This window comes from Calypte anna, chromosome 6 (genome assembly GCF_003957555.1).
Source record: "Calypte anna isolate BGI_N300 chromosome 6, bCalAnn1_v1.p, whole genome shotgun sequence".
Taxonomy (NCBI): Eukaryota; Metazoa; Chordata; class Aves; order Apodiformes; family Trochilidae; genus Calypte; species Calypte anna.
This window is the reverse complement of record NC_044252.1, coordinates 32,618,857-32,640,824: the sequence shown is the minus strand read 5'-3', so window position 1 is coordinate 32,640,824 and position 21,968 is coordinate 32,618,857. Positions and strand designations below refer to the sequence as shown.

At 47.4% G+C, this 21,968-nt stretch overlaps 1 protein-coding gene across 1 annotated transcript in view; it reads left to right on the top strand.

Moving 5' to 3' along the window:
* Nucleotides 1-4,896: 4,896 nt before the first annotated feature.
* The window catches only part of CTBP2 (C-terminal binding protein 2), a 129,954-nt gene continuing 112,882 nt past the window's right edge, over nucleotides 4,897-21,968 (top strand). Inside the window, exon 1 of the mRNA XM_030453660.1 lies at nucleotides 4,897-4,990. The gene's annotated coding sequence lies outside the window, so the exon portion shown is untranslated. The remainder of the gene's footprint in view (nucleotides 4,991-21,968) is intronic.

Below are 21,968 nucleotides of genomic sequence, written 5' to 3'. Positions count from 1 at the left end.
TAGTGCAAACTTTTTAAACATGTAACAAACAGTGTTGCAGTCCTGAAATACTAAAAAATAATCCTAAAATAAGGCTGGGGAGAGACATTGCTGACTGAATGGAAATCCTTGTAGGAATGGTTTATTTATTATTATGGTTTATTATCTCTATCCCTGGAGATATTTCAAAAGAGCCTGGATGTGGCACTCAGTGCCATGGTCTAGCAACCGTAACGGTGGTTCAAGGGTTGGACTTGATGATCTCTGAGGTCCCTTCCAACCCAGCCAATTCTGTGATTCTATGATTTTCTAGTGATGCAAACTTCCACACTGGGTGACATCCTTACAGTAACTTACAGGGAAAGTGATCTCAAGCACCCTCTTTATTTACTTACTTCTGCAGGAGTGATACCAAATGTGGGGTTTTTGACTTCCCACTTGATTAAATCAGAAGTAATTGTGCTTGATGGCACTTGTGTCCCTGTCTCAGTCTGGTGTGAGATCAAAACCCTTGGGAAAACAGCCCATCTTCCACAGGCTGAGTTACAGCACAGCTTACTAAAGGTGTTTTGGAACAAATTCCTCCTTGGTTTGCATCAGCTACAGCAGTGAGATGAGGATGCATTTCTCACAGTGTGTGTTGTTAAACTAGACTAATATTAACAGTGGTGCATGCAGTAAAATAATTCTTTTTTAATAATTTTAATTTTTTTAATTTTAATAATTCAGGCTCCAAAGTTTTACCCACAAAAATCCTCAAGGAAAATTCCCTAATGTTTTCATATTCCTGCATATTGTACCTACATTATGGACAAGCCAAACTCTAGGCTCAAATTTCTAAGATGGGTAGAAAACAATTTTTGCTGCCACCAATTCATAAAGAAACCATGAACAGTAAAACAAAGTTAATTATTTTAATGACCACCCTTACAAACTAGCCAACAGATGTGTTCCAAACCAGCTACATTTTAAAACCTGGTAAAAAAGGAATGGGATATTGACCTGGGTGCTGAGTATGGGGCTTCCCCAAGACAGAAATTTCATTTCTAATGATCAAACCTGGGCTCTGGCTGAGAAGGATCCAGGCAGGGTTTGTGTCTGCCTCCTCCTCCATAGCACTGAGTGTTAAAGTTGCACAAGCACTTGGGGCAGTAAAATAAAACAGTAAAACTGCTGTGTTCTGCTCAGCAGACACTTGCTCTAAATCTGCAGAGAGAGAGAGAGAGATACAGGCACTGAAATCACTGAGAGTCATCTAGCTGAAGTCCCTCTGAGTCCTCACACCAGGTAAAAGCCAGGCAGCAGCATCATCTTTGCAGGACCAAGGCCCATACTTGCATCTGCAAATCAGCCTCTTTTGGAAAACCAGAGTGGAAATTTTATTTTGTTTTATTATTATTTTTTTCCCCCCCTCAGTTCCTTGTAAGCTTCTGAGGAGGTGCTGGTCTGAGGCTGAAGTGTTGCTGGGGTGTTGAGGGGAGGTGGGATTGTGCTCCTGGGTCATGGAATGCTTCAGCTGCTCAGAACCAGCACGTGGGGCAGGAAACGGTACCAGAACATCACTGGCTTCCCCAACCTTGCTAATAGGGACCAGGTTACTCACAAGAGAAGCATGTAAGCCTAAAAATAATTAGAAATTCATCAAGTATTACTAGTCTAGGTGCAGGGGCTACAGCCTTCAGCAGTTAAGCTGGAAGGTTGGGCCAGCACTGATGTTACTGAGCATCATTGCAGCAGGGTGATCCCTGGCTGAGAGAGAAAAGGGGTGCCACGTACCCCTCACACCCCAAACACCCTGGTGTCAGGTGGGAAGGGCTCAGAAAATCATCTTTTTATTTGGTTTCACCAAAATCAAATGCAGGGGGAGCTTGGTTCCTGAACTGTGCTTGTAGCAGTTCAGTACAGCTACTGAGAGGTTAAAATAAAGAGAAGAGAGGGAGAGGAAGAGCTTGGTTTTGCATCCTGCATAAACAAAGTTTTCAGGACTATTCTTCTAGCAGGGGTTATCTGCACAACCACTCTCTGTTATTCCTTTAGGATGGGAGCCTCAGTCTTTTAAAACAGAGTTAGAGAAGGAGATGTGGGGAATCTGCCTGTTAGATAACAGCCAAGTGCCTGAAACTTCTGTGCAGAAAGTGGATAAAATACAAAAATAATCAGGAGGAAAGAGGCCAGGTGAGAGGTCTGCCCTCTGCCTGCTGGCTGCCAGGACAACCCTTTTCCTTCAGCTCCTGTGTCTTTCCCTTGTCCCAACCCAGCTGCTCCCGAGCTCTGGGGAGCCCAAAAGCCCCATTCCAACCAGTTTTTCATAACTGCAAAGTGATATAAGTGAGATAAGGGAGGAGCTGAAGCTCCTTCAAGGTTGGGCAGCAGCTAGATGGAAGTTTTAAAAGCTGCAATTTGAAGTGCAAACCCTGTTGTTTCAGCCCCCCCACTGAACCTCCCCTCTCTTTTCTCTCTTACCATCTAATTACCATGGCTGTTTCACACTTGGTGAACGTTCCATCCCAATCCTAACAGTCTGAAGAAAAATCCACATGCCTGAGGCTTCCCCCCCCATACTAAACTCAAAGATGTTTTGCTTCTGAGCTTTCTCCTTTCCAACCTGTAACCTACTTGCTCCGGTCCTGAAATAAATATTTGTGCCTTTGGCCTCAAGGTCTGTCACTGCCTCTGTTTGTATCACAAACTCAGCAGAATTTATTAGGAGCAATTCCTGTTTTCCTGTCCAGTGCCCCCACGCATTGCATACAGAATGCTGAACAAAACAAACTGGCTCAGGCAAAGAGGGATGGTGGTTGTGGCTCAGAAAAAAATCACTGCTGAAATGCCACGGGCAAGCTCTCTGTTGGTGCAGGGTGCTGTTGGTGGGTGAGACCCGAGGAGCTGCCTGGAATATTATGAGAGTTGGCAGTGGTGCTGATGATGGACATCCAAGAAACCCCAAAAATACAGAGATGGGGATTTTCAAGGGGAGGTTTCCAGCAGGCAGGAAGAGTTTCCTCTTCAGAGGCACTTTTGCCAAAGGGGAGAGCACAGAATTCGATGTGTCTTCCAGCTGAATGCTGCTGAATTTTATGAAAATCAGTTTACAAGTGTCCCTCTGTACCCTGTGTCATGCAGAGCCTGGGCATCACAAGGTGGCCGTGGCTGTGACCACCTTGGCACGGGGAATCCCCAGTGAGCTGAGGCCACACGAGGCTTCAACTTCCATGGGATGGAGGCAGCAGCTCCCAGCAGCAGGTGCTTGGAGGAGAAAAGATGGACAGGGTGTAAACATCCAGCGAGGGGCTGAAGCCTAGTAAAGAACCGGGATCTTTAGGCTCTTATTTTCCCCCACAAAAAAACCCTGAAGCTTGCTTATTAATTCTGATGAACAATTGATCTGGTTGAAGGGGTTTATTGGACAAGAAAAGGACTGTGGGTTGTTTTGTTGTTTTTTATTTTTTTTTTTTTGAGGCTGAGCAAGCCCGGGATGTACGTAATGCAGAAGGCTCGATGATTATACAACAAAAAGATGGGATCACCACCTGCCCACATCCTTGTGATGAGCAGACGAAGAACGTCTGTCAAAACATTAATTCCCAAACCTAGGGGGGCTAACGGGGGATGGAAACACAAATAAAGGCTCCTTGGGGCGCCCTCCCGATCTCTCACACCCAGCACCCCACAGCCCCATCCGGATGGGTGCTCCTGGGGAAGGTGTCAACACCACGGGCACCCGGTGCCTTTTATTCCCCGGCCTCACCACATCCACCCCACCCCAAGCGACATCCACACTCCCCCCCCTTCCTCCTCCTCCTCCTCCTCCCGCAGGGCACGGCGTGGGGCCGTGGGGGGGTTGATGGAATAATTGCACAGTGGAGCAGCTGGGGATGGGGATGCGAGCGATACAAAGAGGTGCCGGCCGGGTTCGGGTACCACGGGGGGGCTGCGCTGGGTGCCCCCTTCCCCCTGGGATTAGCACTGCCGGGGTGGGAGGGGAAGGTCAATGCCAAGCTGGGAGAGAAGGGGCGCGGAATCCCCGCGGGTGCGCAGAGCGCGGGTGGCCGAACAAAGGCGGCCGCCGGCCCTGCCCGCCCCTGTCTGTGTGTGTGTGTGTGTGTGTGTGTGTGTGTCCCAAAGGCCACCGCCGAGCGCAACAGGCACCGCGCCCCGCGGAGCCCCCTCCCCGCGGGTATCCCGCGTGTATGTGTGTCTGTGTGTACCCCCCCCCGTGGCCTCCCCCCCCGCCCCTTCCTCGCTGCGTCTGTTTGTACTTTAGCTGATCCACTAATCCCCCGAGAGAGCCTATTTGTAGTGAAGAGTATCTATAGGGGGCGAGGCTGGTCCATGTGGGTTTGTGTCATTGGTTTGCAAGGAGAGACCCCGCCTATTGCCCAAAAAAAAAAAAAAAAAAAAAAAAAAAAAAAAAAAAAAAAAAAAAGAGAGAGAAGGGGAAAAAAAAAAGAAAAAAAAAGGCAGCGAGAGCCTCTACCTCTCCCTTCGCTCACCCAGCGAGGGGGAGCGGCCGCTCCGCCCAGCACCGCCCGGGCACTTTCCCCCTTTTTCTGCTTTAAAAAAAAAAGAAAAGGGGGTTGAAAAAAAGGGAAAAAAGAAAAAAAAAGAAGGGGGGAAAAAAAAAAAAAGGAAAAAGAGCCACCCTCCCCCCCAGGTTGCAATTAGCATCGTCCCCGCCTGCTGCCGGGCTCCACCGCGGGGTCCGCTGCCCCCGTCCCCTCCCGGCGCGGCGGCGGGCGGAGCTGAGAGCGGGGGGGGCCGGGGGGGGAAGGATTAAGTTGGTGTGGGGTTTTTTTTGTTGTTGTTGTTGTTTTTTCTTTTTTTTTCTTTTTTTTTTTTTGTGCGGTGTGCGAGCGGGTGGCTTTTTTTTTTTTTTTTTTTTTTTTTTTTAAGGTGGATCTCCGGCAGTCTGAGCCCGGCGCTGGTGGTGGATGCGCGGAAGGGATGCGGAGCTAAAGCGCGGTGCGGGGCTGCCGGTGGCCGGGCCGGAGCCACCGCGGCCGGGAAGCAGGTAAGGAAAGCGGCGGAGAGAAGGGGAAACCCCAAAACATCTTGATTTGGGGATCCATGGAGGAGAAAAAAAAAAACCAAACCACGGCGTGTGTTGCTTTTAGCCGGGCTGGGGGGAAGGTTGTGATGGCGGTGGGAGGCGGCCGCGCAAGTTGCGCGGGCGGAGGGGTGAAGTGGGAAATCTTTTGTTGTGCTGGGCTCCGCATTGTTTACTTTGGACCGAGCGTCGCCGACAACATCTGCCGGGGGATTAACGGGGCGGAGGCTGCAGGAAAGTTTGGGCGAGGGGGAGCCCCGCTGCGCGGTCGCCAGCTCCGCGTCCGCGGCCAGCTCCGGTCGCGGCCGCGGCGACCGGGGGACGCGGAGCTGGCGACCGCGGTCGAGTGAGGTTGGTTTTTTTTTTGAGGAGAAATGCGTTAGTTATTCTTATTTTATTTTTTTTAATTATAAAATATTTTTTTTTCTTTGGGAAAAAATAATATTTTTAATTTCTACAAATTTCTTAAAAAAAAAAAATTAAATTTGGTATTTTCTTTCTCCGCGCCCGACATTCACTTAGCGACTCTCCCCCAGGTTTTAACCCGCCGAGTTGCGCGGTGCTGGGGAGGGGGAACCCCTGGAGGGGTGTAGAGCCTCCAAACCCTATAAAATTTCCCCACTATTCCTTTATTATCCGAGTTGGAAAATTGTGAAGCGAAAGCAGCGGAGGTGCGCGGATTTCCGCGTGGCTGCTCTGAGGTCGGTCTTTTCACCAAAAAAAAAAAAAAAAAAAAAAATTAAATAAAGAACCCCCACCCCCCCAGACTTGCTGAAGGGGGAAAGAATAGGCTTTTGTCCTGGCCAGGGACGTGCCCCCAAGGTAAATCCTGGCTGGGGTTTAGCGCTTGGTACTTTGCCGGGTCCCATGGCTCTGCCTGGCTGGGCTCGGGAGGAGGAAAGCGGGAGATGGAGATCTCAAAGTAGTAGAAGTAATTTCTTCTTTTCAAGCCGCACTTCTTCTCCGCCGCCTTTGAATTTGCCTGCGCTGAATGTACCGGAGCTCTAATTGAAGGGTTTTAATCATTCACACTTGATTAAGTCTGGCGTGACCGGAGGAAGAGAGCAGGAATACACCCGGCTCCCTAGGACGGGGAGGGATGGGGTGACATTTTAATCCCGTGTTTTTCAAAAACATCAGGGAAGCAGGAAAAACGATAGCCGGTGAGGGCGAGGTATAATGGAGCGTTGTTTTCATACAGATGGTGGCTTACCGACGGGGATGAAATTGCAGTTATTGCAGATATTTAAGGGGGGGGGGAGGGATGGAAGAGAAGAAAAAAGGCACGGACTTTTCAGTTTGTTTAAGCGGAGCGAGGAAAAATAATGATAGACGAGATGCCTGGTGACAAAATGCTTTTGTTCCTGTTTCCATCAGTGCGGGAGGGCGCCGACCTGCTTTAGCATTCTTTAAAGGACTCTTTACCAAGGAAAATTGAAGACGGTCTCATTATGAGAGAGTGTGTTCAGAATGCTATGAGGTATTTATGAATTCAGAGGTGATTGTTGGATCGCAGACATTTCAATTACGCAGCCTGGAGTTTAGAAAAAAAGAAATAGGAAAAAAAAATGTACATATTTGTGGTGATGTGTTCTGTAATCTGTTATTCCCATAAAGCTGATTTGTGCTGGAGCTCTGGAGCTGGCTGAGGGAAAGGGTTTGTCCACAGGGCTCGAATCTTAAAGATTTCAGTGCTTTGACCTGCAAAACTTTCTGCTGCAGGGCAGCCCTGAGTTCCTATTAAAGGGGTGCTTTGGAGAAGTGAGCTATTCATCAAGTATTTTCCTGGAAAACCTGGTGTTGTAAATGCAGGGTGGTATTTTAAGAAAGGGGCTTTTTCTTTTTGGAAGGGTTTGGGAACCCCACCTGTTAGTCCTTAGCAAGGGCAGAGGTTTTGCCCTAATCAGCAAACCCGGGTGCAGCTGGGGGCTGTGGGTGGGGACCCTGAGCTCTCCCAGGTGTGCACAATCTTCCCATTTAAAAGTCATAACCAAGTATTTCTAAAACTGGAGAGAAATGAAGATGATTTTGTCAGCGTGGTGGAACACTCTTGTGTTCTGAAATACAGATTGCAGGAGCTTTTTATTTTCCCCCTGGAATTTCAGACTGAGGTGCTTCCTCTCACTCGAGTTTTATTGTAACGTGACAGCCTACAAACTGTAGGTGATGTTTCCTTGCTGTTAGATTCCCTTTTTTTAAGGTAGCTCTCTTCCTAGCCTGGTCTGTTTGGGATCCCTGAGGTCTGGCCAGACAGGGGGGCTCTGGAGCAGGATGCACCCCAGAGCTGCACCCCACAGCTCCCTTTCATCTCAGCCCACTTTTTCAGGGCTACGTTGTGCCCTTCTCCATTTCTGCTTTTCCTGGGTGGAAAACATCGAAAGGAATTGCCCCATAGCAAAACCAGGGTGTCACCTCTGATGCTGTTGTTTCAGCACTGAGACTTGTCACTGGGTCCAGCAATTTTATTCTTTGTAGCAGGAAAAAAAATCAGCCTCAGAGGAGCAGGTCCCAGGCAGGAGTGGGAAGTAACGTGCTGAAATGTTTGCTTGGAAAGTTGATTTATCCATCAGCCTGGCTGCAGTTCAAATAGAACTTCTTCACTTCAGCTGACTCTTGTAGTTATGTGTACTTGCATGAAGAAAGCCCTGAATCTGGCTCTGGAACAGGTAGGGTAATTTTCAGGGTTTTTTGGGGGGGCTGTTTGTTAGCTGTGGCAAGTGAAAGTGGCTTCATCTTTAAGCAGAAGAAATGGAAAAGCTTCTCTAAATGCAGCACTGGCAGTTTGCAAGGTTTTGTTAAAATCTGGTGGATGATGCTTTCTCATAAAATCTGATTTGTGTCACATTTACTCCTCACATCACAAGTATTCCTTCCTTTGCTTTACATCCCAGCCGTAGCAAATTAAAGAGGAGGAGGGTGGAACTGCTGATGAGGAGCTCTTCAAACTAAAATGATTACACCTGCTGTAGAAATTAGGGATTTTTCAGACTAGGGGGACTCCTTGCCCCCAGCAGTCTCCCTTCCACCATCCTTTAATAAAATCACCTTTTTGTAGGTTTGGTTGTTCTGCAGAGCTTGAGAACAGCATCCTAAGCCTGTCTCCTGGGGTTTGGATACAACAGAGAGTAAGGAAATGTGATAGGGATTTTAGTAATTTCTATATTTATTTTCCTGCTGCAGTAGGAATTACTGTTTTGTCCTAAGAAGGACAAAGCCCTGAAATATCTTTTATTTCCTCTGCACAGCCCACTTAGCTCTTAAAAATGAGAATTATTCTTGTGCTAAGGGTATGTAATTCCACGATGCACTTTGTGTCATGCCCAGGTATTCCTGGGCCAGCTCTTGTTCCTGCTTCTCGTGTGTTCCCATTGTTCTTTTTTTGTTCCTTTGCCAGAGGATCAAGAGAAGTGTTAGGTGAAAGGATGAAAAATGTCACGACCATCCGTGGCCCCAGTGAGGGCCAAACCTCCTTACATGCCCTGCATCTCTTCTGATGCTCCTCAGAGCATCCTGGTAGGGAGACCCATCTGTCCTGGGACTTTACTGGAAAATGGAAATAAACCTCAAGTTAGTTGACTACATCAGTAGTAGATTTGAATTATTAATGATTTGTTCCTCCAACCTTATCTGGCAGTAATTTCACTTGAGCTTTAAGCTTATGAACACCAAGTGGCTCTGCTGAAAGTAACTGCCCTGTTTTACTCCTAGGCTGCTCCCCATCCCTCCCACCAGATGGGGGTTTTATGTGATTAAAGCAACCTGCTCAGCTCTTGGGGTTTGGGTTCTGCTTCTCCAGGTTCTTCCCTCCAGCCCCCCACAGCAAGGAGATTTGGAAGGACTTGTGCCACCCCAGTGACCAAATCCCACCCTTCTTTGGACCCAGGTGTAGAAAGCACTGAGGTACCTTAGATGTGAGGTTGTGGGGAGATGCTGGCAGGAATTCTTCACCCAGAAGGACAGCCTTGGTTGCTCTGTCACAGGATAACTTCTGGGATGTTGTCAAACACTCAGCCACTATTTCTTTGCCACAGTGCATACCAGTTATTCCTTAAATTAGACCCCTGAAGCACAATGTGGAGGGAGAATGTGTGGATTAGAGACATAATATTTACAAGGAGCCAGGTATTTAATGAGAGCAACAATAATGCAGATGGATTCTCTGTGGCTATATGGAACAGGTAAGGAATGGATACTTCCTATCATTTATTTCTCTGTTTATTTATTTTTGTGACCTGACTTTGGAAAAAGAGTAATTTCTGTGCTGAGAAGGTTGGCACAAAATTGTAGGTTATTCCAAAAATGAGCCTGGCTTTTGGTTATTATTGTAATAACTATAATGTGTGGCTCTGCAAGGTGTAGGTGACCCTGACTGGGATCGTGGTTGAGCCCTTTTGAAATGCTGGGGGGCTTTGGGTGTATGAGGAGAGCAGGACTGGCCCTAAAAGAAACAGGAGGAGGAGATGGAAATCCATTAGTTTCCCTGCAGCTGATGCACTGATGGAGTCCTTGGCATCATTGATAGGGCAGAAAATGAACAAAACCTACAATTAATCCTATGTCTGGCTCAGGAGCACCCAGTGAGTGTTGTGCTGTGGGGTGTGATGAGCTCTGTAGCTCCTCAGCCTCTGCTCCATCCTGCCTTTATGGGTGTTCTGGTTTGTATGTATGAGAAACTGCTCAAATATCCCTCCCTTGTCAAGCAAGAATTCCTTTTGGGCCATGTTTGTGCCTGCCTGGGGACTGCTGTGTCACTGAGGGGGTCCAGTGGCTTTTCTGCTCCTTCTCCATCCAAGCCTGTGTGCTGATATCCCCAGACAGACCTGGCTGAGCCTTCCCCACAGTGTGAGGTCTCTGTGGTTTTCCTCTAGGAATGCTTTGGGCGTGAGGAGTTCATAGTTTATGTTCCAGATCAAGTTTTTAATTAAGCATTTGCCTTCTGCAGGCCCCTTTGAATGACTGCATCTTGGCTTTCCTCCTCAGCTCTCCTCCTTGCCTTCATCTGCTTAAAGCCCTGAGTTTAACAATGATCTATGTGTGGGAGGGAAATGTCCTTTATTTGTGTTAGCTGGAGGGAAAACCCTGTAAATTCCCCTTTAACAGCGTGCTAGGCCAAATATAAGAGGTGGTAGTGGCACCTGTAGAGCTGTCATAAAGTGTTGACTTTTTAATTATTTTTATGCTGAAAACCAGGTTCTGCATGAGGGGGGAGTTGGAAGAAATCAGCAATTTAAGCAAAGTAATTAGGCTAAATGCTAGTCATTACACTTAAAAGTGGAGACACTTGAGCTTTGCTGTGATTAGTTGCAGATGAAATTAATTTCAATTCAATATATGGAAAAGAACCCAACGTTTCATCAGCTTTCGTGATCTTGCAGTTACCTGGAGTTTCATGACCCTGCAGCACAAGCCTGTGAAGGTTTTATGTTTTCCACTTGTCTGGGCTGGTGCCTCTCCTCATACAGAAAGGGGATGGTGAAAGGTTTGAGCCTAGGATTAGAGTATCCCAAAGCTGAGTACTGGAACACCTACCTCAGCTTTTGCCCTTTGCTCATGGGAAGATTTCTCAGGTGAAATACCTATTCTTCCCATTATTTGTTCCTAGAAGAAAACAGGATATTTTTTTTTTTTTTTTTTTATGTTGTAATCTTTCTATTTGGGAGCTGGGATGTCTGAGTGTGTGGTAGTCCTGTAGTTGTGAACAAAACTCTGCCAGGGCATCTGACCTGTCAGTGGCTGTGGCTTTTTTAGGTAATTCTGTATCTTTCTGTCATTTTTCCCATCTGTACTATTTGAAGACCAGCAAGCATCCATCTGTATCCCTTTATCTGGACAGCAGCAGTTGTGAGTATAGAAAGAAGCAGCATAGACAGATTGGGGGAGACAAAGTGCAATTTTAGCTTTGTCTGGCCAGAAGTTCAACATATTTCTTGACTCTGTGCTTTCTCAGAGGTAACTCAGCCTCACTAAATCCTATTTCCAGCCTCACTCTGAGTAGGAAACCTTACTCACATTTAGCCCCAGGCAGGGAGGTTGTGGCCAGTGATTTAAATTTTTCTTTTTATTGCAATTGTTTCTGAAAAATATTGCAGTGGAATGATTTATCAGAAGGAAGAATGTGTCCAAGTGGGTCTCTGGTTGTCTGTTCACCTTCAGCCATCACCAGGCTGTGCTCTGGGTGCTTTAAGGGGCTGGATGCCAAACTGGAATGGTCAATGCCTGCATATCTGAGTGCCCTGAAGGGAAATCAGTAGCAGGGAATAGAAAGCAGAGCTTGAGAGGAAAAAAAAGGAAAGGGCAGCGATGAGATTCTGTAAAATATTAAGAAACAAAAACTAGGTTAGTGGGTGAAGTTAATAGAAAATGCAAAAGTATCAGAGTCAGACCTTTGTACATCGGGGCCAGTGTCTCGTGTTTGGGAGGTTTGCAGGAGTAAACTGAGCCAGGAAAGTGTATATTTCCCAGCTCTCAAAGTACTGGAGAGAACTCCCTGTGGGCCAAAGCAGTGCTAATGTTGGATTAGTGTAGAAAAGCAGTAAATGGGGCCAGGCTGAGTAACACAGACCTGCCAGCTTCGTGTGAGCACAGGGCCAATGATTTGAGCTGCTGGTGGGGAACTTATTTCCTGGAGGAGGGGAGGACAGGGATGCACTTGGTCTCTACCAGCAAGAGTTTAGGGGCAGCACATCCTTTAGCATTAAATTTTTCATTTGAAGAGCTTATCAGTGGGTTTGATAAAAGTGATTGCAGGGATTTCTGTTCACTTAAAATTCAGCAAGAAATGCAGCTTGGGTACAACACCGCTGGTTTGGCTGGGGATGTGCAGAAGAGTTGACTGGCTGGGACCCAGCAAAGTGTCATTTCTTGCAGTACAGTTGTAAAATCAGAACTGATTTCCAAACATCTATTTCTAGCAGCTTCTTTGAGCTCTCTTTTTGTCCTTACACTGCTGAACCTGTTTGTGAGCAACCTGTGCTGAGGCAGAGAGCCGCCGTCACTAAAGCTTGAAATGTCACAAGGACTGGGGAGGTGGTAAATAATGAAAAGGAGTGACTGCTGGTGAAAAGCAATTTGTACTGCTTGGATCCAAGCAGGTAATGCTTCTCAGATGGCCAGCTGTAAATTTCTCTATCTCGGAGCAAACAATGCAGGGGCTGTCCCTCCAGGATGCTGCCTGCAGAAATCGTGGCTTTAGAGAGGAGCTGGGAGGCACCAGTGAACCCAGTTAACCTGATATGATGGCCAAAGGTCTTGTGTGCTCCTTGTCAGGGATGGCAGGTGGCTGCCAGGCTGGAGCAGGGAGGTGACAGCCACTGTGTCCCCAGCCTCTGGTGAGGAGGAGCTGCAGGAGCACAGGAGGAGTCAGGAAGAGATACAGGGAAAGGGATCCAGGATCTCTGTCTGCTTGACTTATCCTAGAGGGTGTGGGAAGGTAAATTGATTAAAGCAATTAGTGTTGTGGTGGGGAAAATGAGCTGAGTAATGAAGAGCTCTTGGGTCTAGCAGGCAGTTTTAACAGATCTTCCAGCTAAGATCCCACAGATGGAAGGTGAGGCCAGGGAAAGGCTGGAGCTCATATCCAGTGTTCTGGCACCGTTGGTGGGAGAAGAGGCTGCTGAAGGTGTTGGGGGCTTCTCCACCTTTGGAAACACCAAATTCAGGGATGCTGGTTCATTGGAATGAATGATGCTCAAGCAGGGATTACTTTAGGTAAGTTAGCATGCACTCTGCCAGGCTGGAGAATCACAGCAGTCTTTGCTGACCTCAAAACCCCCAGAAACCTGTTGTTTACCTGAGAGCAGCCAGATGTTTGCAGATCTCAAGCCCCAGCATTGTGGATTTTCTCCAGGAGGATGATTTGGGCGGAGGACACCTGTATCTGAAGGGGGACACTGTGGGATGTGACCTTTTGTGCTCAGGAAAGATCCCAGGTTCTTCGTTTCCTTCCTTTTCCTGACAAATTTCCTTGTGTCTGTTGCAGGGATGAGTTCCCTCCAGTGTCAACACCAGGTACTTAGCACTAGGTGAGAAGTTTGCAGAGGCCACATTTGCCCATATTATGGCAAATGCCTGGGTCAGAAGTGAGTTAATTTCAGTGGAGGAAGGAAATGAGAGACAATTACTTATTTTGAGAACCGTGTGTTTTATCTAACTGTGCAGAATTTACTCAAACTCTGAGTCAGCTCTTGATGACCACAGGACATCAGAAATAACTCCAGCCCTTGGGGGGAAACTTCTCAGCAGAAGAATACAGAGCAGGGGGCAAAATGACCAAAACAAGCCAAACCCAGATTTGAAGATTAATTATATGTCACTTGTGTCATGGTTGGAACAAAACCAATACATTTGTGTGCAAAGTTTTTTTATTTTTTATTTTGAAGCAAGAACAGCAGCAGATTTCCTGCTCTTTTAGGTGAGTTTGCAGGTTGGTCTGTCCTTCTCATCCATCATTCATGGCTGAGGTTTGTGGGACTGCTGGGTTCTGGTCCGTGTTTTGCTTGTGAATGCAGAGGCTGTCATGGCAGGAATGTTATTTCCCATCCCCTGTGTGTGTGTGTGTGTATAAAATATATATACATTTATTTGCTGGGTATACACTGGATTTTTCAGTCGAGAAGCTGAGAGTGTTAAAGGCCTGGTTGCAAAGAAAAGAGAGAGCACATGGAAAAGTGAGGCAGTGGTGACAATATTTCATGGTTTCTTTGGCCAGCTGAGGTCTTGGTGTCCTAGCTGGACCTCTGGGAGCAAAACTGGAGCCAAGCAGGTATTGGTTGGTGTAATTAAAAGCAGAAGAGGGCAGGGTAACACAGCTTGGGCTAAGGGTGTGAATTAAGGACATTGAGATGTTTGGCTTTGTATGATTTAGCTTAAACAAACAGCCATCACATTAATCTCATTACTCAAGCAGATGAAATAAACCTTTAAGGCACTTAAAACACGCCAATAGTAGTTAGCTGGCAGGGCAGAGAGACTCAGTTCCAGGCAGCACCTCTTGTCTGCTCCTGGCTGTAAAGTTACTCACCTGTGTAAAGGCTGGCAGGCCCAGGAGTTACTCCAGAGGTGGTGGTGGGTGGGAATACAGTGGGAATCATGGAATCAGTGGGAATTGTGCAGGTCTGGCAAGGGAGAGCCAGGGGCACAGAGCCTTGAGAGGTTTTGGCTGCTGGGTGCTGACGCCCCGCCCTTCCCCTCGCGCGCAGGCGTCGCCCTCACGTTCCCGCCTAAAGCTCCGCTGAGGCGAGGCTGCCGCTTCGGGAGCTCCCGGGGGGGGCTTGTACGCAGTTTCTGAGGTAATGTTTTGTGCCTGAGGGGATTTCCTGCGCCTTTTTTTCCACATCAGCACTCTGAGAGCCCTGCGCCGTGGTGGGGCAGTCCCGAGGTGATGCTGCTGTCCCCAGGCTTCACCATAACCCTTCGAGTGTCGTGTGTGTGGCTGAGGTGGTGTTGAGTCACCCGGCCTGCAAAACGAGCTCTCCAAGAGCGCTGCGCTGGGTTTGTCTCAGTTGCCCTGTGCTCGACCTCGTGAAACTGGCTCTCCCCAGAGTGCTGTTTGGCCAGGCCTGAGGTGCTGCCCCGTGATTTGTCCCTCGGGAAGGTCCTTCAGGAGTGCTGTGCAGGTTTGAGGTATGCCCGTGCCTCCTGGCTTTCAAAATGGCCCCTGCAAGAGCTCTGCAATGTATTTCTACAGGCCTAAAGTGTTGCTCTATCATCTGACCTCCTGAAATGGTCTCTTCAAGGACCCTACACCATCTCTGTGGGCCTGGGCTGCTGCCCTAGGCTTGGCCTCGAAGAGCACACTCCTGTGTGTGTGTGCAGACCCTGGGGTGGTGCTGGATCACCCCAGGCCCCTGAAAACAGCCCTTCAGCCCTTCAGTGGAGGTGGGCACATGCCTGCAGTCTGGTGGTGCTCTCTGTTGGTCACAGGTGTCCCTGTTTATCTGATTAAACTGCTGTTGCATTGAGGAAAGGAGTGCATACCAAGCACAGCTGCCTCCATTTTGGAAGGGGATGCTGTGCAAGTTGTCTTAACTGGGGTGTCCCTCACCTGCTTTTCTGTACCTCAGAGACAGAGTATGAGGCACAAGGTACAGAGTTTTCTTTACCATATGCATGTGTCTCTTTGCTGGCCTCCAACAAGGTGAGCTAGAAGCAGTCTTCCTCTTTTTGTCAGTACACCAAACACCAGCTACACAAACCACATTATTTGGAGCTGAGGATGAGCATAACAACTGCATCTGTTACATGACTGGGATGAAGGCCATAAGAAAAGCATTTTCCACCAAGAGGGGCTGGTTACAAAGCAGTCAGTCTGCATTACTTTGCAGTACTTGACAGTGCAACACTTTGCTCTTGGACAATGTGTTCAATCCATACCTCAGAACAGATGCACATCATCCTGTCCCTCATGGCCCAGAAGTCACAGGGACTTCAAAAAAAAGAAATTAGCTCCCCTGACCAAATCCAACTGGGGCTTTGAATCAGAGAGTAGTAATTGCAGAAGGATTCATGAACTTCATGAAGGACTTGACTGCTCTTGACTTCACATTGAAGGCCTCCAGACAGCACTAGGCTTCAGTTCCAGGATGCTGAGTGAAAGGCTGTGTGCATTCAGCTCAGAGACTGCCTGTGTGACAGAGCAGGATCAAAGGTAGGAGTGCGAGTTAACGGGGTTAAATCTTTTAATTGTTCAGGTTGTTTTGAAAAAGGTGTATCATTGTACTGTGTCCAGTTCTGGGCCCCTCAGTTTAGGAAGGATATCGAGGTCCTGGAGCAGGTCCAAAGGAGGCAACCAGGCTGGTGAAGGGACTTGAGCACAGATCCTATGAGGAGAGGCTGAGGGAGCTGGGGGTGTTGAGGCTGGAGAAGAGGAGGCTCAGGGGAGACCTCATCACTCTCTCCAACTCCCTGAAAGGAGGTTGGAGCCGGGGAGGGGTTGGGCTCTTTTCCCAGACGACTTTCAACAAGACAAGAGGGCAGGGTCTCAAGTTGTGCCAGGGGAGGTTTAGGTTGGAGATTCGAAAGAATTTCTTTCTGGAGAGGGTGATCAGGCATTGGAATGGGCTGCCCAGGGAAGTAGTGGATTCTCCTTGTGGATTCTCCTGGAGATATTTAGAAAGAGCCTGGATGTGGCACTGAGTGCCAAGGGCTGGGAACTGCAGTGGGAGTGGATCAAGGGTTGGACTTGATGATCTCTGAGGTCCCTTCCAACCCAGCTAATTCTATGATTCTATGATTCTATGACACCGGCCCAAGGCATTGGTGTCTCTGTGTTACTGCTTTTTCTTTCCTCTAGAAAAGATGTGAACTGCAAAGGTCCTTGTGGGGAATGTGATCAACCCCCCTTAAAATTGTCATAAAAAGCCATGTATTCCTGTGCACCATCTGCTTACATTGCCCTGGTGGTGTAATGGATGTGACAAACCCAAGCCCAGAGAGGCTGTGATTTTTTTTCAGTGTCCCACACATGGCACTTTCTTTAAAGGAAAACATAATTTTATTAATTTCATGTTGGACTAGCCCAGGAATTTTCTGTTGTCTTTCAGTTGCATTTGCTTGGGCTTTGGTTAGGGGGAGAAATGACTGAATGAGCTGTCATGTCTATAAAACCAAGAGTACCTTAGCTATTGCCATACAGATCTCTTAATAGAGCTTAAACACAAAATAAAGCAGAGTGCATCAACAGTGATATTCCCATAAGCAATATTGTAACTTGTATGCAGTGTAATTATATTTTGTACACTTGCCAATTAAGCAGTTACGCTTTAGAGAAAAATTACTTTCAAGAGATGGAAGAAAAGTATTGCAGTAAATCAAATAAAATACACGTGTTCCAGGGCTCGGGCTGTGCAGCTGAAATCTTAACAACTCCTGCAGTGCTCAGGTCACAGGATGTGGGATGATGCTCAGTAGCTTTTTAGGGAATGGAAAAGAGCAACCAGGAAAAGAAAAAGTCCTAAAAAAAGATGTTGTTTCCTGGGCTAGGTGTGTGTCAGGGAAGCTGAGATGCTCGGTCCTGCTTGTTGAGCTCCTGCCTGGTCACCTTGACCCTGTCTTGGGAACCTTCAGAGGTGAAACCTGCTCTGGGGACTTGTGTCCCCACCCTTTCCTTACACCTGGGGGAAAACACTTTTGCTTTCCTCTAGCAGTCAGCGTGTGTCCCTGGGTGCTGGGACCTGGGCTGGGGGATGCTCTGCTCATGTGCTACAAGCCAGGGCTGGAGTGCCCAAGATAAATTCCATGGAAGTACAACCAGCAGAGCTGGGCTTCCAGCTGTTGGCCAAACTGGGATTGCTCTGGGGGTTACTGGGAACTCGGTAAAATCGTTAGGAAATTACCACAGTGCTGGGGTCTGCTCCACAGGCACCCTACCTGTTCAGTAGCTGCTGCTTAATTCTCTTCTGTGATGTAAACTCAGAGCTAGGTGAGTGTGAGGGGATTTAAGCTGATGGAAGAAGAGATATGACTTTTTATTATGCTGTGAGGTCTTTATGTGAGGATTTCACACTGTTTTGCAGAGCAGAGGTTGGGCAGAATGTGTCCAAAGCAGGGAGTGGGGAGCCCTGTGGTTCTTGCTCCCCAGCAGCTGTGGGAACCTCTGCTCATACAGGATCTCTTTAGGTTGTTTTTTTTTTCCCTCTAAATCACTAAATATATGGTTTTATCAGTAACCCACAGTGCTACTTTAAAAAGGATACATCAGCATTTTCAGTATAATCCCTTTTTATTTCAAGGGTTTATGCAGACCAAAGCACAGTCCCCTGTGATGTGCATCTTTCCCCAACCCAGCTAATATTTTTTAAGTAAACCCTTTCAGATAGTTCTGATGTCCTTTCCTGAACTCTCCAGTGCAAAAACCACCCTGTAAGTCAGATTAAGGAGGAATCCAAGCTATCAGGTGTTTGGTTTTGAGGTGTGGCTGGGTTTGTGAGGCACAGGGCTGGCCAGGAACTGTGGGCTCCCATCAGCACCCCAGGCTTCCTTGAAATCAAATCCTAACCTGCTCATGGTGTAGATGTTAATGTGGGCTTGGATCAGTGGGTTCAGTGTTACAGTCTGCACACTTTCAAAGATTCACAGCAGGTGCTTGCATGGAAAAGCTTGTGATAGGGGTTTAGCTTGAAGATGACAAAACAAAATAAAAAAATCCTTGAAGGAAGTGTGATGTAGGACAAGGCTCCAGCTGCCCTCTGTCTCTTTCCCTGGCTTGCAGCATCACCTCCCCGTGCCACTCCTGCCAGCTTCTGCCTTCCCTAGCTGCGTCCTCTGGAGGATGAGGATGCTCTTGGCCAGGCTGTATGTAGCTTTCCTCCTGCCATCCCATGCCCACTCTGTCACTGCTCCATTTCCACGCCTGCTGTCCCACACCTGCAGGGATCCTCTCACCTTCCCTGCTCCCTGTGCTGTCCCTTCGCTGTGCGGCGCCGAACGTGAATCCCTGACCTCAGGCCTGGGGGGTTTTATTTCCCCCCCCCTCCTCAATCCCTGTGTGCTTGGTTCCTCAGGAGCCTGGCAGTCGAGGCAAGTTTATTTCTGCTGGTTTATTTTTAGCCTGATGCTTCTGGCCCCACCACTGATGCTTTGCAAGGCAATGGTGTGGAGCAGTGCAACACGGCGAGTCCGTGGCTGGAGGAGGGGGGGGTTGTTCCTCCAGGGCATATGGGAGAGATGCCACAAATTTCATGGAGGGGAATAAATGTTCACCCCACACATCCCATGTGGGTGCATTTTTAGTCTTTGTCACAGCTGAATTCCTCTTTTTTTGGTTTTTATTTGTATTACAGAATGCCAGGAAGGTAGGGGTTGGAAGGGACCTCAACAGATCATCTGCTCCAACCCCATTGTAGCTGGATTGCTTCCAGCAAATTGGGATGAATTGTCCCAGAATTAAAATAATTTTTAAATTTTTTTTTTTTTTGAGATCATGAACTTCATTACTTTGAAAACCAAATCAGCACACTAATACAAAGTGAGTCTAAATTGAATTTGGCATCCCCCTTTTTCTTTTTCCACCGACCTGCCACTAGCCTGCCTCCTGCTCAAGATGAAGGATTTTGGTGAAATTTCAAGAGTTCCCTTGTCCTACCCTGGGTTTATCAGTGCCTCGTAACCTTCCCTCCTCTCCCTCCTGCCAGCCCAAGCCTCTCTGCTCATTTGAATTTGAGCAGAAATAAGCCAAGGTATGCTGTGAGTCTAAGGAGATGATTATCACAACGGAATAGTTACATTTTAGTACTTGATTTGATTTGTTAGCTGGAAGCTTAGTCTGAAAGCACAGAAGAAAATGAATGCATTGTTGACTGCAGGAAGTTATTTATGAGTTTTTACTTCTGTTTAAAGGAATTCCCCCTGTGACTTAAGTAGTGGTGCAATTTATGGCCTCTCACATTGGATAGCTGAATGAATAAACAGAATAAAGACAAGAAGAATAAAAAGAAAGAGCACCAGGTTCTGCGGGTGTAAAGTTTCTGTTGGGGAATGCAGGAAGTGATGGCTTTCAAAATCCCAACCAAACAGATCAACAAAAATAAGGCACGAGTTGCAGTGGGAAAAAAACAAACAAGCCATGATCCCAGTGTATTTTTCATTAATTGAGTTACGACAGAAGTGTTTATGTCCTGGGTGGGGTTTCTGATGTGTTTCTCTAATTGTTCCCTAACTATTTTTCTGTAATATTCTGACCATGGCTGCTTCTCCTAGTCCTGCCTCGTCAGTCAAGCAGACATCACGATCCAGGAGGGAAATGGTGTCTGGGATGATGGGATGCTGGGAGCTGCTGGTGCTTTTGGTGTGGTGTCACTGTGACAGATGGAGGAGGACAATGTGAGGATAGGAAACCCCCAAGTAGGGAAGGGGCTACGTGGAGGTGGGGACAGGTTTGGACAGGACTGACTGTGGAAGGGGAGAAGTTGATAAATGGGACTTAAAAGTGAAGTTGAGTGGAGCTGGAGTGTCTGCTGCTATAGAGGATGGGAGGTGGGCATGGACCTTCTGGGGTTGGGCTCCTGAGATGGAGGCCCTCAGCACCAGGCGTGGGTCATCACTTGGTTATTAAATCTTGTCACTCCAGAGTGGGTGGTTTTACATCATATCCTGGGTCAGCAGGGTGCAGTAAAGTGGAAATAAAAGCAAACCTCCTGCTCTGGCTCTGGAAAACATCGGTGATGAGTGCACTGATTCTGTCAGAGGAGATCAGGGATGCTCCCGCGCCTTGGAGTGGTGACGGGGGCCAGGTTCTGCTCTCTGCTGTGCTGCTGAAGCAGTGCTGACCTACACCAGCTGGTGACTTGGCCCAAAATTGTATTTCAGAGGAGCTCATACGTGGCTCAGGCTCACTCACTGTTTTCAGGAAGCCTGTGGGGAAGGTTTCCTACTTTTTCCAGGTGGCACATTGCTGAGCAGCAGTGTTGGATCAGCAGAAGGTCTTGGTAGATCCATACAGGGAGGGATCACCTGTTGAGATTTATCAACCCCAAGGGGGTCTTTGGGAACCCTTGGAAATTTTGGGACCCCCTTTGGGTGGTGGAGGGAAGGCTGGGGGCTGTCATTTTGTTGCCCTGGAGCAGCTGAACCCTGCAGTTTGTGTTTCCCATGGTGTCTGTGCAGGGATGGAGGGGTCATGGTGAGGGTGGGAGGGTCAAAGCCTGATGTGAGGTTCCTCTCCACCTCCCATCAGCTCCATTAAACTCATTCATGGTGTGATGATGAATGTCACACATGAATCCTCCAAGGAAATGCTGGTTGTGGTCCTGGCTATTTTCTAGCCAGCTTTGGATGCCTTCCTCAGAGAGAGCTGCCAGTGGGGCTGATTTGGGTGCTGTTTGCCTGGACTGATGTGCTTCCTGCAGCACTGAGCCCCTCTGGTCATTTTCTGATTTTTAAATAGCAAGGGTTAAGCTTTAAGTGAGCAGAGTTGGTGATGACCATGATTTATGTTGTACAGTGGCTGTGCTTTAATTTGCTGTGTTATGCACCAGAAAGTTGGGAGCAGAAGGAGAAAGTCTCTCAACCCTCAACACATTTGCACTATCAAGAAGTAACTATTGTGTAACTTGTGTTGAGTAATTGTGGAGTACAAGGCAGATTTGGTATAGGAATTGTGGCTAAATCTCCAGCACTTCATTACGTTTTCCCTGTGCTGGTAAGGAGAAATGGGAGATGGATTTTATTTTCCAATTTGAGTATCTTGCTTGGGGTGGCCTTGCTCTTAATGTTAATTTACAGGGGGGGTTTCCATTTGTGCTAACTAGAGCTGTGCCCATGGACTCCCCTGGCCTGGTAGCAAGGGAGGGGAACAAATAATTAATTCCTTTGCCTTCATAAAAAAAATAAAATGACCTCAAAATTGTCACTGTGGCACTGGGGAGTGAGTGAGGACAGGTGCTGCCATAGCTGCTGCACTTGATCGTTCACTGATAACCAAGAGGGTTCTCTTCTGTCCCTCTTCCTTAAAAAAAAAACAGAAAGGGGAAAAAAAATCTAGAAATGCATTTTAATTGGGGATAATAATGAATAATCTAAGGATAGATATTGTGATAATAAAAGAAAGCATCCAAGTCACTAACATAGTTGTCTGAGGAGGGTTGCAGTGGTTATGATTTATACACTCTTCCATTTCAAGCCATTAACTATAGTGCTGCACTTGATTTAAAGTAAGTGCAGTTAATATTTTTGGTTGTAAACTTCAGGTGGGCTGGTAAGAAATCATTAAAAAGTCCAATTCCTCATGTAAAACAACCACAGATTCCTGTTAGTCCCTTCCTCCAAACAAGAGGCAGGTTCTTCTCCTGCAGCTGGGGAAGTGCTGGTGCTGTGGCATTACCAGGAGCTGTTGTGACACATCCTTGGTAAGGGACTGTATGGAAAGGGGGTGAGGAAAGGGCTGTACTTCATCAGTATAAATGTCAGTAGCATATTTTAATAAATTCTTGATTTTGCTTGGACTGTT